The 24,394-nt window shown below is 42.0% G+C and overlaps 1 protein-coding gene and 1 long non-coding RNA gene across 2 annotated transcripts in view; one reads left to right on the top strand and one right to left on the bottom strand.

The window, feature by feature from the left end:
• EPS8L2 (EPS8 signaling adaptor L2) overlaps positions 1-24,394 on the bottom strand; it is a 122,375-nt gene that overhangs the window by 85,672 nt on the left and 12,309 nt on the right. The gene's annotated exons all lie outside the window — the stretch shown is intronic.
• Positions 15,433-16,997, top strand: LOC144586044 (uncharacterized). Its single transcript, XR_013540744.1, has 2 exons — positions 15,433-15,587; positions 16,837-16,997. It is a non-coding gene; the product is annotated as an uncharacterized LOC144586044 (long non-coding RNA).

The following is a 24,394-nucleotide window of genomic DNA, read 5'->3' as shown; positions in this document are numbered from 1 at the left end:
TCAGCAGCACGCGATCCACTTGCCAGTTCTGGCAGGAGGCGGGATAAGCCTTGGTGCAAGGCAGAAGAGTGGCAAGCGGATTGCGCGCCGCCGAGCTATTCGTAGAATTGCGCTATCCGCGTCGGATCGGTGAGTGGACCATCCGGCCCCATGGGGCTGGACCCTTGTTAATGCCACCTGTGTGGGGATAGTCGTATGCGAATATGAATACCCCCATTTCTGCTCAAGAGCATGAAAGAGGCTCTCTTTTATGTAATTCATGTTCTTTCAGTGGTTGCCAAAAGAGGGCCTCTAAAGCATTAATGATATATGTTTATAAAACAACAATACACAAAATATTTGTTTCTTTCTTGCTATCCATTTTGTGTGAACGTTTGGTGTTCTTTCACCCTTTCTCAAATCATCTGAGAAATGTTCCATCCAACAATGTCATGAAAGCTCCAAGCAGGCAATCAGAATGTCCAGAAAGGAGCAGACATCTTGAATTTGTGAAAGCATCTGCAATCCAGTGAGGAGGGTTGTTTGCATCTGTCATTCCTTGGGGGAATCACTGTGCCCTGAGCTCCTGGTACCCTTCATCTTGGATCCTTCCCTGCCTACCTGCTGCTGTACCTCCAATCTTGGATTCTTTCTTTTTTCCTTTCTTTTGAAGGGATTTTGGCCCCATTTCTTTGGGTTATTTTTGCTGGTATTTTTGGACCATTTCCCCATTTATTTGGGGATATATCTCTTTTTTGTTGTTTTTTGTTTCTTTCAGGCTTTTATTGTCCTTTCCTTTCCTTCATTAGTTTTTCTGCTTCCTGGCCTGCCTGCTGCTGCCTGCTGGACTCAAGGAAACAAAGAGAATACATAAAGTGATGGGTTGGAGAGGAATCGCCCCATATTTTAGTAGCTTTGGTTTGTAGGTGTGATTGTATTTTTTATTTTCATTTATGTTACCATTATTTGCTAGCTTGTTGTTTTTCTTGATTTTGGAGAAATGAGCTAGGTTTTTGCTTTACCATCTTTCCCTAGTGTGAGTGGGTAGGTGCTTTCCCTGTTCGATTAATTTTTATAATTTAATTGATTTTAATAATTTCATTGATTTACTGGCTGAAATCCTATTGTTCAGCGTAGTATGCCCCATAGAGTAGAACTACTAAAACAATGGAGATTTGGTGAGTCTACTCCTAATAAGTTCCATTGATTCAAATGGGCCTGCTCTCATTACAACTTACTAAAGTCAGTTATAACTACTGTAAGCCCATTTTAACAAATGGAACTTATGGAGGCATTAACTTACCAAATCCCCACTGATTCAATGGGGATCGACTGTAACTAGTTGTGAGTCACAGTTCTTGTAACTGATTTGCTTGCTTCTGTGGGGTTGTGTGGAACAATGGGACTGGTAAACTCCCTGTCTGTGTCAAGGTGCCTCTGGGTTGTATGCATGACTGTATAGGAGTGAGTGAGGATGGTGATTTTTCTTTGTCATATACTGCTTCCTTCTTTTCGAGTAGATTAATTTTCTGGTTCTTTTCTCTTTCTTTTTGGAACTGTTTGAAGGGGTTCTTTAGGGCTTTTGGAGTGTCAGAAAACACAAAGGGGGAAAACTTAAAACATGTTTTCCATTGTAATTTAAAACAAAAGGACTGGTGCACAAAAAATACAAAAGCAAAACAGACACTCCTGGACGAAAAAAAGTTCACCAGGCACATCCCTACTGAAGGGATACCCAGTTTGCTCAATCTGTGTAAACCAAGATTTTTATTATTCTGAGGCAGGAAGGAATCTTTTGGGGGCCTCAGCCAAAAAAAAAAAAAAAAAAAAAAAAAAAAAAGCTTGGATGTTGTACTGTACAAGGAAACTTCTTCCAAATTTAAAACCACCACACCTTGTTCTTGAACATAAATTTTTCACATTGCAGGCATTCAGCAGAAGACAAACATGAAGCTAAAAATAATTCAGTCTAATGTTAAGAGACACCAGATACCAGGAGGCAACGCCCTTGCATTTAACTAAAATGAACATTAAGGCCAGAATAGGACAGGTGTGCTTGAGAAAAGGGACAGTGAACAGGCATACAAAGAGATAGCAGACAATGGTTTCAAATGAAATGTGTTTTAGGAAGCTCCTGCTGTCCTATCTGAGCACAGTCAGTCACTAACCACTAGAGACAGGAAAATACAGCAGCAGGAAGAATGGACATGCTGGCAGAAATCAAAAGTCTGCCCCCGTCCAGCATCCTGTTTGCAGCAACAGCCAGTAAGGTGCCTCCAGAAAGCCCAAGAGCAGGACATTAAGGCAACAGCCATCTCCTACTGTTTTCAACATCCAACGCTCAAGTGGGTATTGAAAACAAATCTTCCATCTAGATATCACTGCTAATAAGGGAAGCTTAGAAAAGTTACTCGTTTGGACTACTAATCATCTTGATTGGTGGATTTTGGAATTTGCAACTTTTGTCCAAAAAAGTTATATTTCCAGGCTCTAAATCGTGGTTTGGAAGTTCATTGTAGTGACTGCACCAGCTTTTCCTGGCTTAACTCAAGTTAAACTTCTCTCACATTTCTCACAGCTCTTGTTCCTAATACAGTATGTGCTAAGCTACTTGTTTTCCTCAAGCACACATTACATGTCCTCTGTATTTTTCGCTTCCAGCAGAGAAAGTTCTCACATACATTTTTGTACTATCCACCATCTGCCAAAGCAAGCCTTTCCAGTTACAATACTAGGATACAATGATTTCTAGGATAATAAGACCACTTGTTGCATGGACACATGGCTAAGTCACTGCAAGATGGAATCAGAATCTGTAATTGCCAGTGAAGAGTGATGGATGAACAATGGAACCCAGCAATGCTTGAGATTGGAAATTACTCTCAGCCTTCAATCAGATACCCATTTACTGAGGAGTAAACTCAGTTGGTATTATTTCTGAACCAAGATGTGCAAGATTGCACTATGAATGCACTGAAGAATTACACCAAAAACAACATGATTTCAGTATGTCTGCACTTGCAGCCACAATTTATATGAAACTCTGGGGGCAGAAAGAAATAGGTATTACGGATAATGTATCATCAAAGCTGAAAACTCCAGTTTAGTGTTGCAGACAGAGACGTGTTGCAGAGATAGTGTTGCAGACAGATTCAAGCATATATTAATGTTTGAGAAATCAAACTTCAAAGGAATTCTGTATTTAAATCCCAAAGAGGATTTGGGAGCAAAAGGAAGTTAGCTAATTTGCAAACCCCAGGAGGTGAGAAAAGTTTCTGATGTGACACTCACACACAATCAGCACTCAACAATTCCAATTCTCCTCTTCTAATGACACATTACCTATAATACTCAAGAGCCGGATGAACTGCATCCAAGAGTATTGAAGGAACTGGCTGAAGAACTCTCAGAACCACTGTCCATTATTTTCTTGAAATCATGGGAAATGGGCAAGGAACCAGATGATTGGAGGAGGACGAACATTGTCCTTATCTTCAAGAAAGACAAAAAAAGGAGTAACCTGGGACCTACAAACCAGTCAGCCTGACATCAATCTCTGTGAAAATTCTGGAACTGATTATACAGTGGTGACTACGCAAGCACCTAAAAAACAATGCTGTGTAGTATCTAGAAACCAACATGGATTTGTCAATAACAAATCCTGCCAAACTAATTTGATCTCGTTTTTTCATCAGGTAACCTCCCTGATAGAGAGAGAATGCTGTAAACAATGCATATGTTGACTTCAGCAAAGCTTTTGACAAAGTGTCCCATGATATTCTGAATAGCAAGCTAACCAGGAGTGGGCTAGATAGAACAACTCTCAGGTAGATACACAGCTGGCTGCAGAAATCATACTCAGAGGGTGATGATAAATGTCTCCTTCTCCAACCGGGAGGAGGTAACTGTGACAAACCCAGACCTACTGGGATATGCCACAGTTTCACTAAGCTGCCACCAACCATTCCCTGTAAGAAGTCACACAGACCAGGGATGGATTTTTAACCAATAAAAGAATAAGGTTTATTTAAATCACACACAGGGAAAATAAAATGAACCAGTGAATAAGATATAGTAACGTGGCTTAGTCTCATTCATACATGCATACAGTTTGGTTCACACAGAACCCTTAACTTGAAGCACAGACCCTGAACCTATCAGTTCTGGCTAACCAACAGACACCTGAACCTATCAGGTTGGTACTCTGACACACAGTAGTACCCTGTCTGACACACAGACTCCCACACCAGCTTCTTCTTCCCAGCTGCTGCTTCTTCACATCCCAGCGTCTCCTATCGCTCTCCACACACGCTCCACATATATATACAGTACAGCCCCTCCTCCTGATGTCCCGCCTTCCACTCCCCATAGGATGGAACTTTCCCTCCAAACCCATGACAGACAGGTAACATCAGTGCTGTATGTAACACCTCCCCTCTTTATAAGTTGTTTTGTAGGGGGAAAGCTAAGGTGCTTTTTCCCAAAAAACAACCTGGATAAAACACACAACAACAGTTATACATATAATACCATACTTACTTATACTTACATTCTAAGTTAACCATATCAATTAGGCATTTAAACATTTACCATATACATTACATCAATTTACCTTTATTCATACAAACCAAATTCAAAAAAAACCAGGTACATTTAACTTTTTGTCATCAATATATATACATAGTCCATGTTTCTTTCGCCGTCTTCATTCTTCAGGTCTTCTTGACAAGGCGTCAGCAACACAGTTCACTGACCCTCTGACCACTTTCACTTCAAAGTCATAGTCCTGCAAGTTTAAAGCCCACCTCATAAGTTTGCTATTGTGGGTTTTCATTGTCTTTAACCATTGCAATGGTGAATGGTCAGTGCACAGAATAAAATGTCTTCCCCAGATGTAAGGCTTGGCCTTCTGGATCGCGTAGACTATGGCCAGACACTCCTTCTCCACGGTTGCCAAATGTCTCTCACCTTTTTGAAGTTTCCTACTCAGGTAGGACACTGGATGCTGGTCACCATTCTCATCCTCCTGGCACAGAACTGCTCCTACCCCGCTGTTAGACGCATCGGTGTAGATGATGAACTCCCGGTCGAAGTCTGGAGCACGCAGCACTGGATAGTTGATGAGGGCCTCCTTCAACCTCTGGAACGCCTCCTCACAGTCGCTGGTCCACGGGATGCGGTCATCAGCCTTCTTCCTCGTCAGATCGGTCAGCGGAGCCGCAATCTCGCTAAACCTCGGGATGAACTTTCTGTAGTAGCCCACCAACCCAAGAAATGATTTGACTTTTTTCTTGGTGTTGGGTCTAGGCCAATCACGAACAGCTTCTATTTTGGCCTTTAGGGGTTTTATCACTCCTCCCCCTACTATGTGACCCAAATATTTTGTTTCTGGGATACCCAGCTGCAGTTTATTCTCTTTACAGGGCCCAGGCCACAGCACTTCCTCCCCTGGGCCAAAGTGCCTCTCCCTGGCTTGCTGGTCATCCCAAGCTTTCTTTCTGACCTTTTGAGCTTGCAGGGTCTCTGCTACTAGCTCTAGGTTTCTCTTTAGGTCATTCATCAAGGTGTCTCTATCTGTCACAACGTCTTGTGGGTCATCCTGGGTGAGTCCCATTGAACTTCTCAGTTAACCCATTACTTTCAGGATGATAGGCAGTGGTTTCCTTGTGCTTAATTCCACAGACTTGCCATAAGCGTTTCATGAGCTTTGATGTGAACGATGCGCCCAAATCTGTGATTATTTCTGAGGCAAATCCCATCCTGGACATATACCCCACCAAGGCATCTGCCACTGTGTTAGTTTCAATGTTAGTCAAGGGTATGGCTTCAGGGTACCTCGTGGCATGGTCCACAATGGTGAGAATGAACCTGTTCCCCCTCTTTGTGGCCTTGGGCAAAGGTCCCACAATATCCACCCCTATGCATTTGAACGGAGTGTCAATCACAGGCAAAGGGCACAACTTTGCTTTGGTCCTGTCGCGGTTATTCCCCTGCCTTTGACACACATCACATTGTTTACAGAACTCCCTGATCTGCTTCCCTATGTCAGGCCAGTAGAAATTCTGTGTGATTCTCTGCTGTGTTTTGTTCACCCCTAAGTGTGCAGCAAACATGTCAGAGTGCCCCTTTTGTAAGATCATGGGGCGATACTTTTCAGGTACCACCAGCTGACTTCTGATCCCATCTCCCCCTTTTGAGATATTCCTCAGGGTCTCTCTATATAAAATCCCCTTTTTCTCCAGAAATCTCACTGGGGTTTCAGGTGTTAGCTGGGCGTCAGTCACCTGTTCAAAACACTTTTGGAGAGTGGCGTCTGCCTTTTGCTCTTGTCCAAATCTGCTGTCTGTGGTTAAGGTTTCCACCACAGCTTCTGAACTCCCCTCTGCTTCCGTCTCGGGCTCATCATTACCCCCCTGAACTGTCCCCGTGGTGGCTTGTGAGCGTGTAATCACTAGCACCCGTTTCACATGTTCAGCCAGGTCATTTCCCACGAGCACGGCTGCTGGCAGAGTCGATGAAATCGCTAGCCGCCAAACTCCCCTCCAGCCTTGAAAGTTGACAGGTACCTCCGCGACTGGCAGAGAGATTACCTGCCCCTCAATCCCTGCCACCTTCATGCTCTCATTTGGGATTACATACTCCCTAGGAATAATATCTGGATGGCACAGGGTCACCTGGGAACAAGTGTCCCGCAGCCCCCGATACTGATGGCCAAGTATTCCTACGTCCACCCCTGCTGTCTCAAACAACTGGGAATCTGTTCTCACCAACAGGCAGCGCCTGACCTCTACAAGAGGACCATTTTCCTCAGCCTGATCAGCAGATGTAGCTGTTTCAGATTGAGTAGCCATGGCAACAGGCTCCCTCAGTGACAATGAGCCTTGCTCTTTCTGGACACAGAACACAGCTTTTGGCTTGGTTCCACTCGAATCCTGAGGCACCATTCCTTTTAGCTGCCTTAATTTCTCACACTCTGAGATTAGATGGCCCTTTCCCTGACAGAAATAACATTTTCTGGTGTATTTTGATTCTCTCTCATCTTGTTTTGGTTTTCCCTCCAAAATCTGAGGTCTTGGTTTCATGTCTGAGGGCTTCCCTTCACCATGGGCCCCTCCCCCTTGCTGGCTTTTCCCTGGTCCCTGAGAGTACTTGCTGTAGGTTTCTTTGGGTTTACCTACAGATTTCCCCTCACCCAAGGGCTTTCTTATTTGGGAAATAAAATCTGCGATCTCTGCGGCTTCTGCCACAGATTTTGGTTTCCTTTCCCTCACCTGGAATTTCAGTTCCCCATGCAGGACTGAATAGAATTGTTCCAGCGCTATCAAGTCTTTAAGCTGCTGGTAGGTCTCTGTCCCCTCCTGAGATAGCCATTTCTCAAGCAGCCTCACCAATTGGGCCCCCACTTGGGTAAAAGTCTGCTCTGGTTTCTTTGTGAGGGACCTGAATCTTTGCCTCAGCTGTTCCGCATTTATCCCATGTCTTGCAAACACCAGTTTTTTAAACTCTGCAAAATCTTTCATCAGTTCCTCAGGCATCTCGGCATAGACCTCAGCCAGGCTACCACTGATTAAAGATCGCATGATGGTCATCTTCTCAGTTTCCCTCACTGAGAAGTCCACAAACGCTCTTTCCACTAGGGAAAAGAACACCTCAGGACAATCTCCCTTGTGGTACACAGGGAATTTCTTCAGGTCAGCTTTAGACAGTTGGCCTCCCTCAGAATCCCTATTGTTATTATTGTTCTGGTTCATCAGTTCCAATTTTTTTAATTCAAACGCCATTTTCTCTCTCTGCAATTCCAATTCAAATTGCCTTCTTTCTCTCTCTAATCTTTCCTCTCTTTCCCTTTCCTCCATTTCAAATTGCCTCATCCTCAGTTCATGCTGTTGGGCTATGAGCATTTTCCTGAGTTCTGGGTTCTGCTCTCCTGTGCTGTCACCTTGCACTGAGCCAAATTCATCCTCAGAACCTTGGTCAACCTGGGGGTCTTTCACTTCACCCATTTCTGCCACTTGGCTTCGAGTCAAGGGCATAATCCCCCCTCAGAACAGGCTGCTTTAAAAAGTCAAGCCTCAAAATAAAACGACCACTTTTTTTTTCTTTCTTTTGCCTCAGAACCAGCTTTCCCTATAGATTGCTGCTGTCCTTCAGCACTACTTGCAACTGTAGCGAGTTAGAGTCTACCCCCCTCTGCTGGGCCTCTCAGCAGGCAGGCTAGATCCCTGCTACTACACAGTTTTGCCTCAGCTTTTTTCCCGCCAAAAACAGGCTGCCTCAGAGCACCCTAATCTAGTCTCCCCAGTTGGCACGTTCTTCCACTAGCGCACCTCCCCGTGAGGTACGCCTAGAAGATTACCTACGCGCCTCAGATTGTCCCTGACTAGACCCCCCTTGCTCTGGGCACACTTGCCAAGGCTTTGCTGGACCGCTGGACAACTGGACCAGTCGTATCCCACACGCTGGACACCAATCAATGTGACAAACCCAGACCTACTGGGATATGCCACAGTTTCACTAAGCTGCCACCAACCATTCCCTGTAAGAAGTCACACAGACCAGGGATGGATTTTTAACCAATAAAAGAATAAGGTTTATTTAAATCACACACAGGGAAAATAAAATGAACCAGTGAATAAGATATAGTAACGTGGCTTAGTCTCATTCATACATGCATACAGTTTGGTTCACACAGAACCCTTAACTTGAAGCACAGACCCTGAACCTATCAGTTCTGGCTAACCAACAGACACCTGAACCTATCAGGTTGGTACTCTGACACACAGTAGTACCCTGTCTGACACACAGACTCCCACACCAGCTTCTTCTTCCCAGCTGCTGCTTCTTCACATCCCAGCATCTCCTATCGCTCTCCACACACGCTCCACATATATATACAGTACAGCCCCTCCTCCTGATGTCCCGCCTTCCACTCCCCATAGGATGGAACTTTCCCTCCAAACCCATGACAGACAGGTAACATCAGTGCTGTATGTAACAGTGAGATACCCAAGGGCTCATTCCTGGGCCCAGTGCTATTCAATATTTTTATTAAAATATTAATTTTATTAAAATCAGTATTTTAACCCCTGGATCACGGGGTGCAGGGAATGCTAATCAAATCTGGGGATGGCACAAAATTGGGTGGAATACCTAACACCCTGGAAGGCAGAAACAAAATTCAATATGATCTAGATAGGCCTGAGCACTGGAATTAAAACAACGGAATGAATTTTAACAGGGATAAGTGCAAAGCACTGCACCTTGGAAAAAGAAACCAAACACACAGTTACAAGATGGAGGATACCTGGCTCAGCTATACTATGAGTGAGAAGGATCTTGGAATCATTGTAGATCAGAAGCTTAATATGAGCCAACAGCCTGATGTGGCTACAAAAAAAATGTGAATGCTATTTTAGACTGCATTAACTGAAGTATAGTCTCCAAGTCCCAGGACGTACTAATTTCCTCTATCCAGCACTGGTTAGGCCTCATCCTGAGTATTGTGTCCAGTTCTGGACACTGCACTGCAAGAAGGATGCTGACAAACTGGAACAGGTTCAGAGGAGGGCAATGAGGATAATTATGAAAAGTAGCTCTATGACTACTTGCTTGGATGAGCTGATTCATTCAGGGCAAATGTTGGTGCACTGCCTGGGGAAAAAAATCAGCATTGCCCCAGGGTCATAAGAGTGCCAGCAGATCACGATCTGTCCAGTTCAGCTGGTCAGACTGGCCTGATGACCAGATGCCTAGAAGAAGCCTACAAATGCAGGCTGAACTATAATGCGCCCATCTTAGCATTGTTAAAAATACGTAGCAAAATCCTAAAAACTCAGAAAGGGAAACAAGAAACATAAAGCAAGTTTAGACTGTGCCCATCATATTTCATGAACAATTAGCTATCTGTTGTTCAAGTGCCCTCTTGTTTTGTTTGTTTGTTTCTTCTTAAGGTTCAGTTAGCAAAGCTGAATTTTCTCAGGAGAAAGGCAACAGGAGCTACCAGGTCTCACCACTCTGGAAATCCTGGCCCTGCAAGGCTAAAACTGAGCAGCCTAAAAAGGAAGTACTTCATATAGTAGAGATGTTTGAGAGTCTGGGAGAAAAATAAACAAACAGGCATTACATACAAGCTTGCTGTGGTTCTTCAGAATGAAAAGACTCTGTAGAAGAAAGGCCAGATTGGGATGGTGTGCAGCATGAGTCATTCTGTTTCTTTGTGGAAAAAAACAACCTCACATTTCTCAGCCTGCCTGGGAATAACCCAGTAACAGTTTGGCAAGGGTTTCATTCTGTTTTGCTGAAGGCAAAACAAGGAACCTTAAGAAACTATGAACACTTTGGTTTACAGATGGGAAGAAGAAATGGGATGAAGTGGTACAACCTTTCCTGCAGCTCACCCCACTCCCACCAGTATCTCCTATGGACACAACTTGTAGAAAGACAGACAGACAGACACGAAGGCAACATGGCCATGCAAGTGGAGGCCAGGTCTGGAAAATAAATCCTGGATGATAGTGATAACCTTAAGTTCTGAAATGTCCAGCTGTGTGAACACTGGTTGTTGGATGAGGATGCAGAAGAGCATTTGTGCAACACAGTCTAGCATTTACAGTAGGATCATTATCCACGGTTTAATTTATCTGCAGTTTGAAAATATTTAAAATATTAAAAGAAAAAACTAGAAATACGTATTTTCACCACGTATTATCAGAACTGGCTACTAGAGGGAGCCGGAGACCATGCTGTTGTTGTTGAAGAATGGGTTCTGGCTCCCTCTAGAAGCACATTCTGGTAATGCATGGCAAAAATACTTTTTTTCTAGATTTTTTTTACCATGCTATGTACTGTATAGCATTCACTGTTACCCACATTCACTATTATCCACGGTTTTCAGTATTCATGGGGGAGTTAGAACCAATCTAACCTCCCCATGAATATTATCCACATTCACAACCATAATGATCCACATTCACTATTATCTATGATTTTCAGTATTCATGGTGGGGGGTTAGAACCAATCTGTAATACCCCATGGATACAGGGATTCTACTGTTAAGTCCTGCAGCTATGCTGAGCCCCTCAACAACTAACTCAAGCTATATATAACAGTGTTGTTATTAGATGGAATATAGACCTCCTCCTGGAATGCAGGGCTTTTATTAGGAAAAAAAGCCTTAGGATTCCTTCTAAATTAGAGATCTCAAGCTGTGATCTAAACATCATGTGCAGACTGTGAGCTCCCTTTTGGTGAATTTCCAAAAGTAAAATGACTGCTGACCTGAGTCTAAAACATGTTTTACTTTAAATAACTTCTGCCCACAAAATCAGAAATTGAACATGGTTTGTTGTTTTGGGGTTTTTTGGATGATTATTCCAAGGATCCCCCAGCTAGACTGCCACAATTTATGGAAAAACAAACATTTACTACAGCTGCTGAGGCCCCAGTAATTTGACATGGGGTTGGCAGGGCAGGGGCACAAGGGAAGAGGGTGAAAGGAAGGAAAGAATGCTGGTTTGCATTAATTAACAATTGAGTTAATTAATTGGACTTGAAGAAAGGATAAGCAAGTACAAGAGGTGGCCAAGAACGAAGCCTTACTTTTCTAAGTACCATACAGAGTTGTTTAGTTTAGTTTATTATTACTGTATTATGGTCCATGAGAAGCAAAAGACATTGAACATAATGCAGGTTAGATTTATAGGGAAGTCACAACACTAATGCAGAGGGGGAAACTGATAAAGTAAAATCATAGCTTAAAATTATTGCGCATCAAATATTTCTGTATCTTGCATAAACACCATACAGGGTTAAGAATATTTAGTAATAATATGATGTTCCCCACAAATAAAATATCACTGCAATGTTTCACATTCAGACATTGAAATCCTGTCCACTTCCTTCTATTGAACTGGTGCAAGAGAGTGCCCATGTGCCACTGTGTGTGTGCCCAAGAAAGAGAGAGAGGAAGTGTAGTGAAGTTGTGAGAGGTAGCTGGTAGCATGTAGGGGGGGGGTTGTGGTCATTCGCCTGTAAGCAATGCCATCAAATGGGGAGTACTTTGATAGAGAAAGCAGCAAAACAATCTGAACCAATGTCCCTTTGGGGCATCAGAAGGCAGTAGACTAATGCCTTTAACCCAACTTGTTTTATTAGAGAACTTTGTGTTACATGGGAAGTGGATATTGTGCATTCTGTGTTGCTAATTCAAAGGCTTAGCTAAAACCAGTTCTGCAGCAGTCAGGAGACTCTTTGGCCCTGCAATATTCACAACCACATTTTGAGTGAAAGCATGTACTAAATGCACACTTACTACTACCATTTACTATATTAGGCAAAACACACACCAAGCAACCATGTAGCAACAAGGGTGAGTGGAAGCAAATTGAAAATGTACACTGGCAATGTGGAGAAATGCTTAACTTAATAAGTTGGAGGGGAAAAGGCTTTCTCTGCAGCCTGTGAGCAATGAAATGAAATGAAAGAGGGCAGGAAGTGGATCTTCCTGTTTAACATACCCACCATTTTTGTGGGCATCTTGGTTGTCATTTAGCAAATATGCTGATGCGTCCACATTCCTAAGTTTTGAATGTTGTGCAAGCAATATAAACCTCCCATAGCTTTCTATGATATTTAATATATAAACAATGAGCAGACACATCCTCAACGCCTAACATATTGGTTATTTTTGCTATTGCGGGTGGAGGACCTGATAACTCACACAAATGCAAGACAGGTTAGTATAAGTATTGCCTTTTAATTTTAATAATTTTACTATGGTAATTTGTTCTATAAACATTTGTTAAGCGCACATATTCATAAATACAATCTCCTCATCACATATCACTCAGTTTATTATTAAATATGGTGTAAGTACTATGAGGTTTGCTACTGGCAGATATTCCTCGTACACATTAATGAACTCATCTCTTGGGCTGTCATCACTAATTTGTTAACCAGTTCCTGAAATTACACATAAAGTTTCTAACAGAAACTTTAGCTACAAGGTAAATTCATTTCAGTAATTACACAGCCCAGAAGCCACAACTGTGTGGCTGTTGTCAGCAAGGTTTAAAATTTTTTCTTATGCACTATCCTAAATATGTAATAAAGATTTTTTAAAAAAAAAAAACTTCCAAGCCAACCTGATGGATATTATTAAAAACATTTTTGCAAGAACAGCCTGTCATGCTTACAGTTTCAGAGAATTTGTTTGTTTCATAGGCCCAGTTAATTAAGTAGGTGACCCTTTTATAGAAAGAAACCTGCAACTAGAGTTGTGTCATCTCAAGGCACCTGCTCAAGTCTCCAAGAACTATCATGCTTCTTCATGCCTGCAAACATGGAGACAAATCTTAGAGTCAGCAGCACTACAAAAGAAAGACTGATTTTTGTGTGAGTTGTCTCCCATACATAGTGATCGGGAATACAAGGGTGGGGATAATCTTGGCCATCATCTCCAGTGACAGATCCTTACACTTGATCATCTTTTCTAATTCCTTCATTGCTGTCCTTCTGAATCTCAGCCTTTTTTTAAATTTCTTGGCTACAGTCTCCCTTTGGATTGATGACTGAACCAAGGTATACAAAATCTTTCACTGTTTCAATGCCTTAATTGTCAATATTAAAAGTTGCACAGTTCTTCCATAGTCAATATTTTTATTTTCATAATGTTCAACTGTATTCCTGCTTTGGCACTTTCTTTTTCACTTTCCCCAGAAATTACTTCAAGTCATTGCTGCTTTCTGGCAATAAGATGGGGGTCATCTGCATATCTTATATTACGGATATTTCTTCCACCAATTTTTATTCCTTCACCTACATCTAGTCTACCATAATATGCTCTGTACAAAGACTGAACAAATAAGAGGATAATATGCACCCTTGTCTGACTACTTTGCTTATAGGAAACCATCCTATCTCTCCATAGTCTGTCCTAATAGTAGCTTCTTGTCCACAATACAGGTTACACATCAGGACAATCAATAACTAAGGCACACCCATTTCTTTCAAAACAACCCACAATTGTTCATGATCTACACTGTAGATTCTACACAATCAAAGGCCTTGCTGTAGTCTATAAGGCTTAGACTAGACTGATTTTCTTCTCAAAATTGTTGGCGCCCTCGAACAGATGGTAGATATCTGCATACTGACCTTGAGTGCCCCTTCCTTTTCAGAATCCAACTTGAACATCAGGCATTTCTTGCTCCATATAAGGCAAAAGGCTTTGTTTCAACAAAGAAAAAGAAATCTCTGATTTTTCCCCATATATGTTGACTTTATTATGAAAGCATGAGATATTTTTACAGAGTTGTTTTATAAGTACTATCATTCCTATGTGTTTCTACATGTGAGATGGCATTTGAACCCAGGACTCTTGAGTCCTAGTCTGTTACTCTATCCACTACACTACATTGGCAGCTCAATAATTATGTGAATTTCGTTGTATGGTATACTGTGTATATACTTACAATGACAATAAATTATATTATTATGTACCATCAAGCCAATTCTGTCTCATAACAACCTCTTCCAGGGTTTTCAGGTTACAGAGTACTCAACAGTGTACAACGCAATTCTTCCATCACGATCAGCTAGCCACTCCTAGCAGGAGGCAGGAGGACAAACCTCGCTGCAAGGTCATAGAGTGTCTAGCAGATCGCAATCTGCAGAGCCATTGGAAGAATCACGGCAGCAGCAGTGGATTGGTGAGTGGACTGTCCGGCCTCATGGGGCTGGACTCTCGTTATCACCACCTGTGATATGAATACGAATACCGCCATCTCTAGTCACTAGCCATCACTTCCTCCTCCTCCTCCTCTAGCATTGTGCCAGTTGCCAGAATGGTGCATTTTTCTGGTAGATCTCACTTTTATGCTTAAGTTAATAGTTACTTACAACAATTAAAACCACATAGTGCTCACAGTTTTTTTTAAAACAACTATCATAACATTATATTTAAAACAAATAAACATTTGTCAATACGAAAGCCTAAATTAAAAACAATTTTGAACACTTTTTAAAACAGTTCAAAAAATCTCCTAATTGAATAATTACAGCATTCCTGAGGTTATGGAAAACACAGTTGTGTGTACACAAAGTTTGTGAGATAAATGGGGTGGAACCAGTGCATGTTTACCACAGCAGTAATCATATACTTAGCCCAGTACAGAACAAATGTTGGCATTTAACTTCAAATCTTTCAGTATTCATTTGGAGAAACTAAAGCAAAAGCAATTACGCAGACTACATATAGTACTGCATCTGTCGCCCCCGCCACCACAAGCTGGGTACTCAGTTTCCCGGTCTTGGAAGGCTGAGCGAATCCCAAGCTGGGACTGAATCCAAGTTGTGAACAGAGTTTTTGCTGCAGTACTGCAGTTAAACCACTGCTCTGCAGGACTACTTAACAAGCTATGATCTCACAAGCTTCTTTTTCTTGCTCCTCTCTAGTGTGTCCTTTCTGGTTTGCATAGTCATAGTGTGGCATGATGTATTAGACAAACAATGGCTAGCTCTAGACTGCAGAATCGGAATACAGACTCTGGCCACAATGACAATAAACCCTGCTGGTTGTACAAACAATTCCAGCTGCACAGACAACAAGGTGAGTAGCAAGATAAGCCTACACCTTCTCTTTGCCATTGTCCATGGAGGAACACAATTTATTAAGACACTGTCATACATGACTCTCCTAATTTAACTTGCTGATGGCTATTATCATCCTTCCAGTCCTGGATTTTTACATCTTGCTCAGATCCTGTCTCTGTATATGTATATATATATCTGTGTGTGGACACTTGCTAACAATTCATAATATTGAGCTGTAACTCAATAACACTCTGTCAACTGGAGTGGTGCTTCATCAAAACAAACAGAGCTGGCTTCGCCTGGCCCAGTGGCAGGGGTAGCACACAGACCTTCTGTGTTTGAAGTCCTAGGCTGCAGGGTGGGCAGGGGTTCTAAGGATCCCAGACATGAGCATTTGATCCAAGCTGCCCTGATGGAAAATCCTCCCAGGAACATAAAAGGAGCTGGCAGCCCACACAGTCTTGTGATGGAGATGAAATAATTGTAGGAAATCCTTCAAGTCAGTGTGGCAGGAGCTGATAAAAACAGAACAAAACATGCCTGCACAGGCGGACCCTTGGTGGCAAACTCAGCGTTCCTGAAACTGCCACTGTCCTGAGATGCTGGAACATGGGACTACAATGCCCATCACCATAGCAAGCATAAGGGTTGAGAGGGGCTAGAGTCCAACAAGTCTAAGAGCTCTAGGTGAAAAAAAAAGCTGCTCTGGGTTCTCAATCTTGTTGGGTAATCACAAGGGAGAAAATGATTTAATAATTTCTGGAGGTGATAACATATTTCACTAAGTGACTCACAAAAAAGGCCCAAGTCTTGAACTAAGCTATTTGAGGGTTCTTGTTCACTTATCCTGCTCTGCACCCAATGGAAACAAATAGGACTTGAGTCCAGTTGTTTGCACTAATCATCCTATTTTGTTGTGGACAGTGGAAAAAGAGGGATGGAACAATAAGATTTTAACACAACAATAGAGTGGGATATCTTGCTCCTGCACAATGACTTGCATCCAGAGTTTTAAATGAAGTAAGTACTGTGTGCACTGCACAAAGTGATAGCCTCTAGTGCCATATACAAAGGAAGACAATGTACACTTTGACTCTTCTTGTAATCATAGGTTGTGGCTTATAACTGCCCCCATAATGTTTTCCAAAGTATCAAGAATCCCTCGGTTTGTACTATATTTATTTGTTATGTTTATATCCTGCTTTTAACTCCAATGACTCAAAGTGTAAATGGCTTTTCTTCCTCCCCACTTTATATGAGTGAAGCCTGCAAAATTCCAAGGAGCACCAAGCAAGCAAGAAAAAAGATGGCCATTTCCAGTGTTTCAGAAGCAATAAGGACGACAATTTCATTTAAATGTCTTGATTAAAAACCATGTAGGGTTTCACCTTCAATCAAAGTAAAAACAAATAAAAAATACTACCAAGCAGAGTATTCTGAAAGGATATGAGGAATAAGGAACAGCCACACATCACAACAAAAGCACAACTTCTTGCCTACAATCTGTTCTCAGCAGTTGACTTCAGCATGACAGCCTCTGCCTATCAAGGCACCTGCATCCTAAAGAGTGAACCCCTAAGACAGCCTAAATCTCTTTTATTCCAAGCTTTTCTGCCTTATTAATTCTTGGGCAATAGACATTTTATGAAGACTCGGGATACAGGGAATGCTCAAGCAGTCAGAAAAGGCATCATGGTAGTCTCAAGTGACTGGGGTCCCAAACTATTTGGGACTTATAGGGAGTTATACATAGCATTGCTGTCAACAGCACCCCATTCCCTGAAATTTCAGGACCCAAACCTCAGAGGAGGCATAAGGTCATGTGAGATTTGAGATGCAGGGTAGGTAAAACCTGAGAGGGGAGCTGGAAAAGTTTCTGAGACAGATATTTGTAGGTAATCCAGGTAAATGGGACCAGAACAGGACAAAGTGTGCCCAGGAGCTGCTGCAGTTTCTGCCAGGACTCACATTTTGTGTTGCTGTATCTATTCGATCGCACAAACAAAATAAGGGGAGGCCATACCTTGCACTGCTGCCACCAGGATGTATGTAGCCAAAAAGCTCACACGTTGCAATCTTGGTATTCCATTCTCTGTCTGCATCCAAATGACCAACAGGCCCAAGTGCAGGCACCCACTGAGTCTTTTCCCGCTTCCCTACACTCATAGCTTTTTTGGTGCATCAATGCTGTTCCAGCGCAACATGCGTAAAAACACTTATGTGCAGAGCCAGTAAACTTCGACGCTAACTGGTAACAGGCAGAGATGGATGCCCAGAGATTAAAGCCACCTCACCCTTGGAAGTCATGCCTAAAAAACCGGAGAAGCACAGCAGTTCCTTAAGTCTCCAGGCAGGGCTTTGAGACTTGGCAACTCTAGGTATTCATGTTTTTACAAAGATGTCATCTTATTTTTAATTTAACAGCTAAAGGTAAAGGTTCCCCTTGACATTTAGTCCAGTCGTGTCCAACACTAGGGGGTGGTGCCGATCCCCGTTTCCAAGCCGTAGAGCCAGCGTTTGTCCGTAGACAGTTTCCGTGGTCACGTGGCCAGCATGACTAGACAAGGAACGCTGTTACCTTCCCACTGAGGTGGTACCTATTTATCTACTTGCATTTGTACATGCTTTCGAACTGCTAGGTTGGCAGGAGCTGGGACAAGTGATGGGAGCTCACTCTGTTGCATGGATTCGATCTTACGACTGCTGGTCTTCTGACCTTGCAGCACAAAGGCAGTTTAACCCACAGCACCACCACATCCCTCAGTTGCTGTCTTCAGACATACAGCTTATTATCAGGTTGTGTTTCACAAGAATATTCATATTTTCCAGCTCACAGCCGAAATGCCAGCTTAAATGGGTGCCCCATTTTTTAAAAAAATGACCTAATTATATTAATTGAGACAAGTGACAATTACCGGCACAGTGGAGTAAAATCAGGTTTGAGAAAAGTCTTCTCAAAGGTTTTCAATTGAGGAAACATGCTATTGAGAAAGCTGGGCAGGCCTAGTTTGTGAGAAGATTTTTTTATTAGACCCCTGAGATCCACAAGATACAGAGGACTTAAATTGAAGAATTTTGAGACCAAGAACTCGTTTTGAGTACTGGAACTGAAGTAAGGGCACAGTTCTTCCATATGAAAATCTACTCCAGTAATATAATGTCGGGCAAGTGAGAGAAATTTAACAATTGCTGCCACTTTAAAACAATTGGCAGTGAATTAAAATTATGGATTGAGTAAAACCTTTACTAGATCATTGAAAAGTTACAAACAAAGAGAGCTTTCAAGTTCTCAAAAACTCACCATAATCAAAGATGCGAAGTGCCAAAGAGGTGTATATGTGTTTCTTTAAGCAACCCTGGGCCATATGTGATGCCCATTTCTTTGCTAGCAGTCTGTCTTTAATTAAATGGAAACCCACTTTTGTGGTCTATTTTCTCTTTCTCACACATTTAAATTAAGAATGGCAGAGCTGGAAGGAACCCTATAGATCACTGAGTCAAGTCCTAATCCAGGAGGCCTAGTGGGAAATAGAACTCCCAGCCTCCGGCTCCACATCCAGAGGCCTAAGCCACTGAGCTTGATGCTTGAAGAAGAGTTCTCGAGACCATGAAAGATCACCTTGTTTGTAACTTTGTAGTTTAGTATCTAATAAAGGTACTGCTTAACCCAGTATTTTGTTTCTAGGGGTGGCTCACATGACTACTTTTTCCTCAACGACAGTGAGAAATCTTTACTGACTTATTAGAGCAGTCAAGTTCGAAGCAGCATTCCAACTGAATAGGGCTTTGCAGCTAAGTGAGAAATTTAAGGAGTGGTCTTACCAGTTCCACACCTTCACTCAGTTTCCATGGCCGAGTAGGGAGTTGAAATGAGGTGTCCTTAGCCTGACACTCTATCCACTACTCTACACTGGGTGTATAAACTACAGGACAATAAATAGACAATAAATCTTTCTTCAGACAGTTCAAGTCATAGGACTCTTCCACATTAGGAAATACATCCACATATATGCAGAAAAATAACAAAAACAATTTGGCTGCAAAACTACAGCAGTTAGAATGCTTAAATTCTATTGACATACATGGATTTATAACAAATGACTGTGTGAAAGACTGTATCCTTTGAGTCCTTGTGCTCACAGTTGTCTGTCTGTCTGTCTGTCTGTCTGTCTGTCTGTTTGCTTGTTTGTTTTTAAACCAAACATGGTCTAATTTATTTTTAGAGCACAGAAATCAATTGTGCTTGAGATACTCTACAGCCAGATTATAATTGCTGATTTATGCTTGCGTAACAGGAAATTGCCAGGAATGTAGCCAGCCCCTTGTCAATGAGTGGCCATTTGCCAGAAAGACTTACGTGATTTCCTTCATGCATGCAAAAATCTGTAATAGGATTTTGCCTCCACTTTTCAAATCCATCTGCTGATTTCACTTTGTCAGCAGGCAGGATTTTTATTGTTTTTGGGCAACTGAGAAAGAAATGGCTTCATCAAAGAAAGAGATTTATTTATTTATCTTATTTTATTTATCTTATTTTTATTTTTTTATTTATTTATTTGTTTGTTTGTTTGTTTGTTAGATTTATACCCTGCCCATCTAGACAGATAGTCTACTCTGGGCGGCATTACAAAATTTAAAAACAATAGAACCAATGAACATGCAAAAATCCAAGATGCAAAAATGTAAATATTAAAATACAGCAGGAGGGAAGATAAGTAGGACAGTAAAGACATGGCTAAGCTTAAAAGTATTTTCCCCCTAAAATAGAATTATCAGAATCCCTGAGCCAGTGTGGTTTACAAGTCCTAGAATGGCTGAGGTAATCCAAGAGTTTTGGTCTGGACAAGTACATTTTTCATGTTCTCTTCAGAGATAGTGACAATCCAGGAACCTATGCAAGGGCGAAGCCTGGGAAGCAATCTTTTTTTTATAGTTGGTGGCATGTGGTCAAGCTGGAATAACCCACCCAGGCCAACCACAAAAGCTTTTCATCATAGAAAAAAAAATCAGAAGGGAGTAGTTGCAGAGCTAGTTTGACCTCTCTTCCTTGCTTCCCCACCCACAATATTTGGTGATACTGTGTGGCTCACTAAAAGAAGAAAAATAGATTAATGTATAAATTCCCTGACTTTCTCAACAAAGTGACAGAGATCAAGAGGGTGAAAGCAGCAGTAGAGTCATGTGTTTTCAACCATGTACTGCCCTACTTTGGGCACATCGCGAGAAGACAGAATTCTTCAGAAAAGATAACGATGCTGAGAAAGGTTGAAGGCAGCAGGAGAAAAGGAAGACCAAATACAAGATGACTGACTAAAGGAAGCCAAATGTTTTGAATCTGCAAGAGCTGAGGACAGGACGTTTTGGAGATAGCATATTCATGGCCTTACCATAAGCTGGAGGGAGGGGGGGACTTGACGGTATGTAACATGACCACCACCACAGTAAGTTAGGGTACAGGAGAAAAGTCCAGTCCTAGATGGAGAACAGAGCTCATTGTCCTTCATTTTACAGGACAAAAAAAATGAGAACTCATATTATCTATGTTGGAAAGTTGCAACCTATCCAACTTCTAGACAACACAACATTACAGCTCTTTAACAGTGGGGCCTTTGTTCCATGAAATGTATCAAATGATTGGATCCATGAAGTTCCCTTTCTTTTTCCTGTCCTTCCAATGACATCACTTGTACTGATATGTAACAGGAAACGAACTGGGTTTTGGTGCTGGAAACTCCTTTGGGTTTCCTTGTTTCTCTTTGTCACACTTCCCTTCCCAGCCCAACACTTTGTACTTCTCCCTCACTTCTTTCTTTTAGAAATGGCCTAGTACCTGCATCCTATAGCAGGTGCATGTGTGGGTGAATTTGAACTATGATGATACTTCCTGAATAATAATAAAAGTTGTTTTTTAAGAGGGTCACCATATAAGGTACTGGAGGTGGTACAGAGAGAGAAATTGGAGGTGGCTGTAGCGTAGGCAAGGGAAACAGTTTAGAACTAGAGAGCAAAGGGGATGATAGACCAAGAACACATAATTTGGGTATCTGCACCAGTGAGAAGAAAGCAGCTTGGAAAAAGAGGTAGGAGCAAACTTAATCCCTGTCGGGATGCAAATCCCAGTAATTACTGATATAAAAGCAACACAGACACACACACAAAAGGGTGGGGGAACGCGCTGGTAATTAGAGGAACAAATGTTCTGTCTGGAAGAGCCCTCTATGGCCTAGGAAATAGCTTTAAAATAATATATTAGCCATTTTTCTGGTGCTTAAGCAACAGGACAACAAATAAAATATACTTTTCAGGGAAGTCATTACATTAGGGCTCTTTTAAAGAGGCAAAATGCTGCAGCCCCCATTCTCCTCCTTTGGCACCATTTGTCACAGATAAATAAAGGACTTACTGGGATTCACATCTACACTGTCTTGAGCTAGCGTGGGCATGCTTCTTGAGCAATCTGCTGCTGTTGTTCTCATCTTGCCTTGCAAAGCAAGCAAACAAACAAGTCAAGTAAGGAGCTAAGCATTGGGTTTAAGGTTTAACCCTGACCTTGCCAGGCAGTAGCCGTAGTAGCAGATGCTGTCTCCACCACACATCATCTGCACTGCATGGCTGCTTGGGCTCTGTGCAAGGAAGGAAGAAAAGATGAAAGAGAGCACAAGTGGGGAGGAAAAGGCATGGAGGTCAGTTCCTTACCACCGTGGTAATCTCTGCACTCTCCATAAATGCAGAGCAAACCAAAACAAGAAAACCCAATGCCTTCAGAGGGGGACAAAAGAAGCTCAAAGTCATGGATTGTAAACCAAAAAAATGTTATGTCATATAAATGGCAGGGGGGAGGGGAATACTATTTTCTTCAGCAAATGACCAGATACTTTTTGGGATAATAAATGCTCCATCTGCAACAGCCCACCCTTGACTCTTTTCCAAACCCCTCCCCCAATGAAAGTATCAGGGCATCTTTGAAACTACTTTTTTTCCTTTCAGTTTGAAGTTTTGTGGATGACATCCTGGTTGATATCCTGATTGTGCCAAACGATGCAGCACACAAAAAAATGAAATTCTGCATCTTCTGCAGCTGGGACTGCACATATAATGCTTCTGCATCCATCAAAACAGACATCTGGGTGGGGGGGTGTACATTTATGCCAACAAGGCACAACAAAACTAGAAGAGGACCACTGACAAGCAGAGGAAAAGAGAGGGAGGGAGAGGGGGAGGGAGGGGAGGGAGGGGAGGGAAAGATCACACACTAGAAATAGAACTACCTGTAATGTGAGGCCTGGCACTTTCAGGGGGAACCTTCTCCAGGTTAAGTGTTTTGCCCTCTGGAATTTTTTGCATCACATTATCTTTTACCACAGACTACGATGGTTACAGTGGCTGGGAGTTGAAGTCTAACAATATTTTGCAGGCTAAAAAACTGTCTTGCCCTGGTTGCTAGAGTGGTCGGGATTTATTCCAGACACCCTTCAATTATTTATTTATTTATTTAAAGAAGAAATTTGATTTCCTCTGCTCAACATGACTGGCAACAAGGCACTCCTCTCCCATCATTAGCCCGAAAGAATGATCACACTGTCCCTGAAAGAGAAGGATTTTAAGATAATCTCTTTTTAAAGTAGCATGCAAACAGCCATTACTGGATAGAATTTTTTCTCTCTCAGTAGAAAAAACCAGTGATGTCAACACCACATATACTCTTGTGTCAACAATGGATTGGACTTAATGGCCCTTGGGATCCCTTCCAATTCTACAACTGGAGAGTTGCCTTCTATAATTCCAGGTGCATATTATTAACACAATGTCAACAGCATTTTTAGTTTTGCTTTGCCATGTGATGTTTTTCTAAGAGCCCCCTTCATCTATCCTTATAACCCAAGGGAAGCTTTGAAAGAAGACAATGGCCATGCCTAGGTAGAACTCCTTAAGCAAGACTATTAGACATCACTGTTCATGGCACAGTTGCAGGAACTCATAGCAATGCTAGAAGATTGTTTCTCATTCAATACAAGTAAATGCAAAGAAGCACATGGAAAATCTAGATGGAAGGGTGTTTTTTCCCCTTCTTCATCTGGATAACAAATCACTGAGTCAACTACGCTCACAAATCATATCCAGGCATCATCATTGCAGCATACACAGGTGGACCCATTAAGACAATAGATCCAACAGATTCTTCTAAGGTAGGAAAGACTGGCTGGACAACAAAGACTGTCCAGTGTGTTTACCAAGAACTTAATGCAGTGCTGGTCTGAAATAGTAAAATGGAGGTTTTGCCATCTTTCCAGTCATGCCAGTCTACCTGGATTATATTATTATTATAGGTAGAGATCTGGGAACTCAGACAAATGGTTGGTGCGAGGTAATCTCCCACTTGCAAATTAAATGCAAGACATTAAATTTATTTTAAAAATCACCTTACATATAGTCATTCTCACTTTCTCTTAAGGAAGATAAGATGGACCAAGAAAGCCTATGGAAGGCATCTACCATCCCGATGCTTTGCTGCACTGGACTTGTGTGAAGCCAACACCCAGCACAGGAGTGGGGGGAGATCTCAAGCTTTGCATATATTTGCAACTTGCTAGCAATCACTCATAAGGATGATGCCACACATGCCAATCCTACTGACATTCTCATATGTGATTTGCACTAGCAGAAATACTCATAGTCTTTCTTGGCTCGGTGGCAGTGGCTGCAGCTGGTGGGTAACAATGGCAATGGCTTTGTCTATACTGTAGCGTGTGCTCTCTCTCTCATGCCAATGCATGCCCACCATTCGGAATCACGTACCACAAAGTTCAGTAAGGCTGCCACACA

The sequence above is a fragment of the Pogona vitticeps genome, chromosome 1 (assembly GCF_051106095.1).
Source record: "Pogona vitticeps strain Pit_001003342236 chromosome 1, PviZW2.1, whole genome shotgun sequence".
Classification (NCBI taxonomy): Eukaryota; Metazoa; Chordata; class Lepidosauria; order Squamata; family Agamidae; genus Pogona; species Pogona vitticeps.
Note: the sequence above shows the minus strand (reverse complement) of the source record. Positions and strands in the feature narration are given on the sequence as shown.